The sequence below is a fragment of the Pelodiscus sinensis genome, chromosome 13, assembly GCF_049634645.1.
Source record: "Pelodiscus sinensis isolate JC-2024 chromosome 13, ASM4963464v1, whole genome shotgun sequence".
NCBI lineage: Eukaryota > Metazoa > Chordata > Testudines > Trionychidae > Pelodiscus > Pelodiscus sinensis.
Window position 1 is genome coordinate 561,768 of NC_134723.1, and position 7,088 is coordinate 568,855.

Sequence of the window (7,088 nt, forward strand, 5' to 3'; positions counted from 1 at the left end):
TGTGCCTTTTAATTTCTGTTTAATTAACCTCCTCATTTTTGTGTAATTCCCCTTTTTGAAATTAAATGCCAGGGTGCTGGACTTCTGAGGTGTTCTTCCCACCACAGGAATGTTGCATGTCATTATATTATGGTCACTATTCCCATGCGGTCCTGTAACAGTTATTTCCTGGACCCGATCCTTTGCTCCACTCAGGACTAAATCGAGAATTGCCTCTCCCCTTGTGGGTTCCTGCACCAGCTGCTCCAAGAAGCAGTCATTTAAGCCATTGAGAAATTTTATCTCTGCTTCTCTTCCTGATGTGACTGACATGTATCCAGTCAATATGGGGGTAATTAAAATCCCCCATTATTATAGAGTTCTTTATTTTGGTAGCCTCTCTAATCTCCCTCAGCATTTCAATGTCAGTATCGCTGTCCTGGTCAGGTGGTCGGTAATATATCCCCACTGCTAATTTCTTATTATTGGAGCATGGAATTACTATCCACAGCAATTCTATGGAACATGTTGATTCACTTAATATTTTTATTTCATTTGATTCTACATTATCTTTCACATACAGTGCCACTCCGCCACCCACCCAGCCTGCTCTATCCTTTCGATATATTTTATATCCCGGTATGATTGTGTCCCACAGATTTTCCTCATTCCACCAGGTTTCAGTGATGCCTATTATGTCAATCTCCTCATTTAATACGAGGTACTCTAGTTCACCCATCTTATTAGTCAGACTCCTAGCATTTGTGTACAAGCACTTTAAAAATTTGCCACTGCTTATTTGTCTGCCCTTCCCTGATGCATTGGATTCCTTTGTATGCGGTTGTTTGTCTGCTCTGGCCCATGGTTTGCCCTCTCCCCTCCTCTCTTTCTGACTACAGCGTCAGTTTGTGTTCAACTAAATGTGCACAAGTCCTTCTGAATCAGGGCTCGTCTGGGCTTGTCTACATACCATGGGCCAACAGGCTCACCAGGGTGTGATTTCCAGCACTCGCTAACACTTCACACATACATTGTTCCATGCAGTGCACTTGACCATAGTGCTGTCTGAACCAGTGCTACTGCCCATTGCCATGGTAGACAGACAAGCGCTCCCTAATGTTTCTATTCTGCATCCCCAAGGACAAGAATTGCTACAGGAAAGGTGCAAGGTCAGGACAGAGTCCGAGGAATCCATGTGAGAATCTCTCTATTACAAAGTTTCTCTTAACCTGTCAATGTCAGAGATAGCACTGAATTAGTTGCAAAGAAGAAGGCTAATGCAACATTAAGTTTACCCCATTAAATGATTAAGAGTCAAGAAGCGCCAAAGATAAGATTTCAAAAGCCATGGATCCTGCATATGCCGTATTTTTTTTGTTTAGATTTACACAAAAATAAAAAGTAGTCCCTGCACAGTCTCTCAGAAAACTAGGAATGTGTGTGCAATAGAACCAAGTTAGTACTGTGAAGGGGAATTAAAGTTACTTAGCATTTTACAGGATCTGCCCATTAACGTGGCATGAAGAAAGTTGTAACAGTTAAAAAAAAGTTTAAGATACGGGGGGAGGAGTGGAGAAATACCAGAGCACCATCTCATCAACTGTCTTATTTCAAATCTGTGTCTGTTTGAATCATCCAGTACTGACCTTTCTTCATGAAACAAGTTGATCTTTCTATCAGCAGTATCCCTTTTATTGCCCAGCATAGTAGACTGAGGTTCTCAGTTCTCTTTGCCTTCGTCAGCTGTCAAGGTAAGATCAGCAGTGAGGATATTCATAGCCACACTCAGCAACCAGCTCCACCATCACTGGCTTGGTTCTTGCAGCTTCCTTGGCACGAATACATTATGAAGATGGAAGAGCAATGAATTGCAAAGCACATCCACCAAAGGATGCCACTGCAGCAGGGCACCCTGGCATGCCACTGCAGCACCTTTTGGGTGAGCCAACATTGCAGTACTGCAGTACTCTGCTTGAGTGGACGTTTCCGATGTGTATTCCAGCAGGTCCTGGAAGTGCGTTCTGGTACTTCCCATTTTGGACTGGAAATCTACACTAGACAGAGAGCAAGCACATGGTCACCACAACCTTCAGTGGTGAGATAAGACTGTCAGTGATGCACATGACCAGCCAGAGCACCTTACGGGCCTAGCTAGAGATCAGCCTGGTTTGTGCTTGATCTGCAAAGAGGCACTGATGGGAGGTTTGGGTTCCACACAGTGACCTTGGCTTCACACGCTCCTCAACAGTTTTGAATCACACACTCCCCATTCTGATGGCTATCGTAACCATTTTCAGTCAGCTCACTTGCTGTTCTGACCGTGTTGGGCCAGCGGGCAGGGGAATTATGTTAATTCTGCCATCAGAATGATTAGCCATTCCATTTCAGCGGAGAAAATGCTGGAAATTAGCTCATGATTTATTCTGCACTCTTTTTTCATCTCCTACTTTTAAAACAGCATTTTGGTCTCCCTGCAGAACGCCTGCCAATTAGCAAAATCAAGGCAGGCCCAGAGAGATCCAGGCCTTTGACATGGCTCCAGTTGATCCTTTGATGGGGCCTAGGCAGACCCGCTCTCAAGGGGTTTATGAAACTGACATCTCACATCCCACTTGGGTTTTCAGGCATGTCTGGCCTTAAATTCCATCCTTTCAGGGAACAGCTTAATGGATGGACCCGAGTCGAACTCCTCCTTCCTATAGGCACCGGGTGAGGGAGCTAATCTTTGGTGGCTCAGCTCTCCAGAGTAGGACATGGCGCACTGGCTGCTCCAAAAGACGACTCCTGGGGCTTTGGAGTGGAAAAGACCCAAGAGGCCATGGAGCCCAGGCACAAGTGCTAAGGCAGGATGGCTCCCCATCGGGTTTTTTCTAATCTGGTTTGGAATGACCCTCATGGTGGGATTCCCACTGCTTCCCTGGGCCATTCGTTATACTCCTTACACCTCTCCTAATCTTCCCCCACGCCTAGGCATTTAAATGCTTCCCACACTGGTAAATGTACCAGGCCTTTCCAGTCTGCTCCAGGAAAATGCATTCTGCTCTGCAACTGCAATCGAGGACAGCTTCACGAGGTAACAAATTGCTGGTTTGACAGCACTTTGGCTAAGAAAGCTCTGACCAGTGATGACATTACGCATGTGAAGGGGTCACTCACCACCGTAGCGGGGGTCCGTCGTCTGTCCCCAGAATCAGTCCATTCCGCCCGCACAGGCCTCCGCTCACGTGGCGTTTCCCCTCTGGAATCTTCCGGTCGCGTTGCTCTCTTCGCCACACTGCCCTCCGGCAGTGCCCAAGTCACTCGCTCTGAGCCCCCCTTCCGGGGGTTTGGTGTCTCTCCAGCAGGCCTGTCCGCAGGCCTAGCAGGCTGGCCGGTTGGCTGTCCAAGCGCCCTGCCCTAGCTCCAGAGAGCATCCTGCTCCCTCGGCAGCCAGGCTCACACTGCCTTGGCTGAAGGCGGCCCTTCCCTTTTATAGCCCCCAGCTGGGCCTTAATTGGCCAACGCCGCCCAGCTGGGCTGAACTCCCCGGGCCTGCTCCAGGCTGGGGTTTGGCTCTTAAAGGGCCAGTACAGGGCAGCTGCCCTGTTACAACGCGGAACATTCCTAACGCCAGCTCTGCCAATCAGCAGCTTTGTTGCTGCCTGTGGAATGGGAGAGGCATGCGAGGACCCGCCAAGGTGAGTGCCTGGAGCTGTGGAACAGGGATATTCTATAGCAGGCTCTTGAAGCAACCAGTCACCTACCACAGCGTCCTGGACCTTGCTATGTTGCTAAGTTGTTCCAATGATTCCCCCTCACTGTTAAAGTAAAGCGCCATTCACTCACCCCAGGCGGATGGAGCCTGGCCATGCAGGGCCCCGCAGCCACGGGGGAAGGGTGCTGCTAGCCCCGGGCGGCTGCTGCAGGGTGGCTGTTGGGAGCTGCTGCAGCCCGTGATCCGGAAGCCGGGTATGCGGCGCCTCATGGCAGCTGTAAGGGGCGCTGTGCGTCCCTTACAGCTGCGATCAGATGCCCCCACATAGGTTGGTGCCCTGGGCAGCTGCCCGGCTAGCCCATGCTTTAATCCGGCCTGCTTAGAGCCACCCAGAGCATCCTGTGTGGTGCTCTGGAGGAGATTTAAAGAGCCCAGGGCTCCCGGCACCACCACTGTCGCAGTAGAAGCCAGGAGCCCCGGGCACTTTAGAATCACCAGGCTCTGGGGCAGTAGCTCCCTTTCCCCTGCCAGCAGTCTGCGTGCACGCCAGCTGCGCTAAACATTCACATTCCCTTTATGCTTCGGCCACCATTCCAGAGGACATGCCTCCATGCTGATAAAGTTTGTTAAAAAAGAATGTGTTAATTACATTTGTGACTGAGCTCCTTGATGGAGGACTCGGTGTCCTGCTCGCGTTATCCCCATTCTGCCATGGCAGTCTCGGAGGATGACCCAGAACATGTTCCTTTTAAGAACACTTTCGCTGCAGTTTTTACAACACAAAGGAGGCACTATGTGAGATTTCTAAAGGGAGCTACCGCACTCCACCCCAGGTTTAAGACTCTGAAGTGCCTTCCAAATCTGAGGGGGAGATAGTGTGGAGCCTGCTTTTGCAAGTCTTAAAAGAGCAACACCCCCATGAGAAAACTACAGAACTTGAAACATCAAAACACAGATTTTTCTTTCTGCTGATGGCATTGGACTCAGATGATGAAAATGAACATAAATTGGTCCAACCTGCTTTGGATGGTCATCAGGCAGAACCCACCATCAGCATGGAACCATGTCCTGTGAAGTAGTGGCTGAAACACAAAAGGGCACACGAATGCTTAGCACAACTGGCATGTAAACACCTTGCAATGTCGACCACAATGGTGCCATCTGAATGTCTGATTTCAGTTTCAGGTGACACTGAACAAGAAGAGGGCAGGATTATCTTCTGTAAAGGTAAACAAGCTTGTTTGTTGGAGCCATTGGCTGAACAAGAAGCAGGCCTGAGTGGACTTGTACACCTAGTTTTTACCTGGTTTTATTTTAATGCAGGTTTTTTTTTTGTTTTGTTTTTTACATTTGTATGTTCAACTTTCATGACAAAGAGATTGTACTACAGCACTCATACTAGGTGAATTGGAAAAACTGTTTCTTCTGTTTTTCCTCAGTGCAAACATTTGAAAAAAATATAATGTGAGCACAGTACACTGTGTTCTGCGTTGCAATGGAAATCAGTATATTTGAAAGTGTAGAAAACCTCCAAAATATTTAAATAAGTGGTATTCTGTTATTGTCTAAGGGTGCATCTACACAACACCCTTACCTCCAAATAAGCTATGCAGTTTCAAGCTATTTTGAAATTACCTCATTTTAAAATTTGGCAGTGTTTACACAGCGCCAAGTTTCAAAATAAAGTCCCTTAACCCTCGTAGAATGAGACTTACAGGGACGCCAGAATAGCGTGCCTGTTATTTTGAAGTAACGGGTATATTTAAAGACATGGAATTGCTATTTTGGGATACTTCTAGTATCCCAAAATAGCCCCGCAGTCTAGATGTAGCCTACTAGTGCTCAAGTCAATAGCACTGCTCCGATACAAACAGGGAAAAGGCCGGAGGAGTAAGAAGTTACAGTTTAAGGCACTGCTCTGAGACTGTGTTGACTTGTGTTCACTACCCCTGAATCCAAATCTGTTGTCCCTCCCCCTTAATCCACAGAAGGAGCCAAAAGTGTCATCACTAGCTAGAGCAAAGAACTCCTGTTTGCCCTGGACTCCCCTGGCTGGGAGCCGATCCATCCCCAATTGACATTTTTGGTCACTTTCTTTGGGCTCCTAAGTGGAAGTGAGTTTCTTGGGTCTCCTGGGACTGGTTTCCCCATTTATCTCAATGAGATTGTGACACACATGAGGCTGTGATTCATGAGCTGTGCGATGTTCCTCTTCCTGGTGACAGCCATGCATTTTCCACCTCGGTGCTCCAGCCGCCCTCCAATGGGACACCTGTCATTCCTGGCTCTCTGGGGCCGTGTTCCTGTCTCATGGCAAATAGGGCTGGGAGCCTCATTCACAGGAAGATTCTGTATTCAGAGCTTTTCAGAAGTAGCCTTCGCTGAAGGGCTGCTCTCGGCAGCCCCTGTAGAAGTTCTTTGTGTCGTCCTACGAGAGGCAGAGTTGTCTAACGTGTGCAGCAAGAGACTATTGGTCAGGACCAAGCTACCAACGGAGGTGTGCCAAGGAAGCAAGTGCCTCAGGGCCTGGTGATTTAAAAGCAGCAGCCGCCAGACACCTGGCCCTTTAAATCACCCCTGAAGCGCCACACAAGAGCACTGGGCCACGTGCTCCAGGAACCACGAAGGGCTGACATCTAAACAAGGCCGTGTGAAGGGATTGCCACTCAATAGTTCAACTGACCCAAACAAAACAGGCTTGGTTCTAGTGCTGGTTCATGAACATTTGGGATTTTATATTTAGTCCCACTTTGAGAGGAGACAAATTCTTCCCATTTCAAAAGTCTGAGAGACGAAAAAGCCAGCTCCCCAGCCCAGTTCTCTTGTGATCTTAAGTCACTGATCGCAGGCAAGGGCTTTGGGATCCTTGGGGTTCTGTAGTGTCTAAATACCTGCCGAGTCACGTGGCCTCTGCCACGGACCTGCACGAGCTGCTGCCAGGCAGCCATGTGGCTGTACCCCATGGCCAATGCCCTTGAGAGACAAGGAATGATTATCCCCTTTCTACCTGGGTGGGCGAGTGAAGCCTGCCGAGAAGGCCCCAGTTCAGCAAAGCTCTCACGTACGTGCTTACGGCCATCTCCGTTTAGTGAAGCCCCCAACACACATGCACCACCAAGTCAATGGGACTTGCACACTGAGCTAGAGGTCATCAGTGCTTTCCTGAATGGGATGCTGAACAGGGGGGCAAATGATTTGCTTATGGCCATACAAGCATCTGTCTGTCCCATGACAGGCTTTAGCCACAAGAGTCCAGGTAGCTCTACACCAGGGGTCTCCAGTCTTTTTAAGCAGGAGATCACTTTTTGAATTTAAGTGCAATCCAGGATCTGCCTCAAACCCAAACACCCTGGCCCCGCCTCTTCTGAGGCCCCGCCCCTGTTCATTCCATTCTCCCTCGCTTTTATCAGGCTGG

The 7,088-nt window shown here is 48.7% G+C and overlaps 1 long non-coding RNA gene across 1 annotated transcript; it reads right to left on the reverse strand.

Moving 5' to 3' along the window:
- Nucleotides 1-511: 511 nt before the first annotated feature.
- LOC142831315 (uncharacterized) lies at nt 512-3,519 on the reverse strand. The gene is made up of 2 exons (XR_012907036.1): nt 3,136-3,519; nt 512-2,028 (listed from the first exon to the last, which is right to left on the reverse strand). It is a non-coding gene; the product is annotated as an uncharacterized LOC142831315 (long non-coding RNA).
- Between the last annotated feature and the right edge of the window lie 3,569 nt (nt 3,520-7,088).